This window comes from Micromesistius poutassou (assembly GCF_964030765.1).
Source record: "Micromesistius poutassou genome assembly, contig: SCAFFOLD_5963, whole genome shotgun sequence".
Lineage (NCBI taxonomy): Eukaryota > Metazoa > Chordata > Actinopteri > Gadiformes > Gadidae > Micromesistius > Micromesistius poutassou.
This window is the reverse complement of record NW_028179328.1, coordinates 1-2500: the sequence shown is the minus strand read 5'-3', so window position 1 is coordinate 2500 and position 2500 is coordinate 1. Positions and strand designations below refer to the sequence as shown.

General features: G+C 41.1%; 1 long non-coding RNA gene across 3 annotated transcripts in view; it reads left to right on the top strand.

Moving 5' to 3' along the window:
* The window catches only part of LOC311372920, a 1677-nt gene extending 614 nt beyond the window's left edge, over window positions 1–1063 (top strand). For 2 of the 3 annotated variants that reach the window (XR_014642107.1, XR_014642108.1), the window contains 2 exons: window positions 357–452; window positions 555–1044. This is a non-coding gene — a long non-coding RNA (uncharacterized lncRNA). Of the gene's footprint in view, window positions 1–356; window positions 453–554 lie in introns of all 3 variants that reach the window. The other variant, XR_014642106.1, reaches the window with a different exon arrangement.
* Window positions 1064–2500: the final 1437 nt, after the last annotated feature.

The following is a 2500-nucleotide window of genomic DNA, read 5'->3' as shown; positions in this document are numbered from 1 at the left end:
AGGTCGCTTTAACATGGCGCCAGAATGTTTGGAATGTTTGTGGACGGAGGGAGGACAGTGCGCTTGTCCTACATGGGGAAAGATGATGGGAGTTTGCTAAAATGGTGGAGTACGCATCTGATCCTGAATACGTTGATTTTGAGATTCACTTTCATCGATAAACTTATCGGATGGGTCTTGAATTAAAAATTGCGGCGCCATTGTATGTTGCCATTTCCTCGTTTAAAATGTTAAGAACCTTATTACACCCTAGCCTTGTAGATGGGTTAAGATAAGCGATATATGTGCCGTATGAGTGATTAGTCAGGAGTATTTTATTCAGATGCCGACCTTAACCGTTAATTTTGTTTTCGCAGACTGTCCTCTCCTCATAACGAGTCTGTGACTACACATTTGCTCAGAGCGTTGTCTGCATGTTCAGATTTACAACATGCTGATTCTGACGACATTGTGTAAGTAACTTACTGCAGAACTGTTTTCTCCTTCCTTGTTCAATTTTTACTGTGACTTAAGGTTTTTTTTCTATTCATTCCACTCATTTAATTGTTTCCCAGCTGCCTGCAAGACATTATGAGACGGTACGCAGGACTTGCAGATACAGGCAACCAGACCTTGCAGTACATGCGGAAGCTGTAAAGAATTCAGCTCGGAGTCGATCGAGAAGTAAGAGGGTAAGACTAGATAAGATCTGTTTTTGGTTAATGTGAGCAGGGTTTAAAATTAGCACCGGCCAAATGCTGAATTGGACAGTACAATAAATAAGCTACCAGCCAGTGGCTGGTAACTTTCAACAGTTAGTGATGTGTCAATACCACATCACAATATAGACTAGAAGGTGTTGCTGTTGCTATAGCTATGAGTTAACCATTACATTGCACCATCATTGTTTTTTTCTACCCTGAATGAGTATTTCTCAGGTGCATTAATAGATGTGTTTTGTCCATACGCATTGCATCGTGCAGTACTGATTGTCTTTATTTTATTGTTTTACAGCTGCTGGAAGCAAGACAGTGTTTTAGCTGAGGATGAGAGAGACCTTTGGGAGAGCGCCACCATAGATATGATGTCGGAAGAGGTTGATGGCATCGTTGGCGGGGTGTCGGGATGGATAGTACGGACTCCGTCCTACCGCAGCAAGGAGCTCACCGAGCTCTGTGCAAAATTGCAGTTTTTTTACCTCACTAATTACAATGTCTACTGGCTATGTTAGCCCTCATGCAATGCCTCTCCCTCCCTCCAACAGCCTGGACTAAATTCACTTTAAACTCTAGTATTGCATGTTATTGACTGTTATTTTTTCTTCCAATGTTTACATTGTACATTGTGCACTTTATTGGCCATATTTATTTATCTATTGTCGATATCTTCAATCCATCGCTACGTTGCCACAGGCCTCCCCTAATAGGTAAACATAACTACTCTAGTTAGCCCATATTTAATATCAAATGCTGGTCTCCTAACTCATACTTGCACTGTCTTGCCTTACCTTTTGCACCTTAACACACACTGGTTTACAATAAATCTCTGTGCTGCTACCCGTTTTTAGTATTTAATGCTGGTCTACTGACTTAAAATTGCACTGTCTTGCCTTACTTATTTGCACCTCAACAAATCATACCAGATCTCCTGTACCACAGGGTTAGTCCCTGCCCTGTCACCATTATCATACTGCCTCAGCACATTAATGTGGAACTTGTTTGTCTGTTACTTAGTATATTTCTCTTAGTTTCTTAATCCTTATTGTCTAGTGTATAGTATATTTATTCTTATTTGTTGATTGTATTCCAGAAATTTCCTTTCTGCAATCCTGCTTGTATGTGTATGTTATGTATCTGTCTCTAAGCTACTTGGACCCTGAATTTCCCCTAGGGATGAAGGTTATATCTTTCTATGAATAAACATGTTCCTGGCAAATTTTCCTTTCCTCCTGGTAAATTTATTCATGTCCTTGATGGTCATAATATACAACATAATTACAATTATAATTATTAATTTAAATATTAATTATTAATATTAATATTATTGGATATAGGAGGAGCGGGGCTGGTTACATTTATGTGGGTTGGGGGTGTGGTTTAAATGTACAATGACCCAGGCTGACCTAGAGTGACATGTCTGTCAACCAATCACGAATGAGTTTCCTGTTTAAAAACTAGGCTTTTCATCCAATGCTGGGGAAGAATTTTAGGCAGGGCAAAGAACGACCCAGGGTGCCAGCCAATCACAAATGATTTTCCGTTTTGTTTACATCCAATCCTGGGTGAGAATCCGTCTGGCTAGCGCGGTTTCGCTGCTATCCATATGCTAATCCGCGAGATTAGCATATGAATGCCTCCGCGAGAGAGTCCGTATACGACGATATGCGTCCGTCGGAAACGTGAAGTGACGCGACGTGGAAATTGTCGTTTACTGCCGAAAATTGGTCTGGTTTGCAGGAATTTCCGGGCGTGCAACGGGACGGAAATCCCACTTTTCACCCAGTGACAGCCTTGCAGGCACA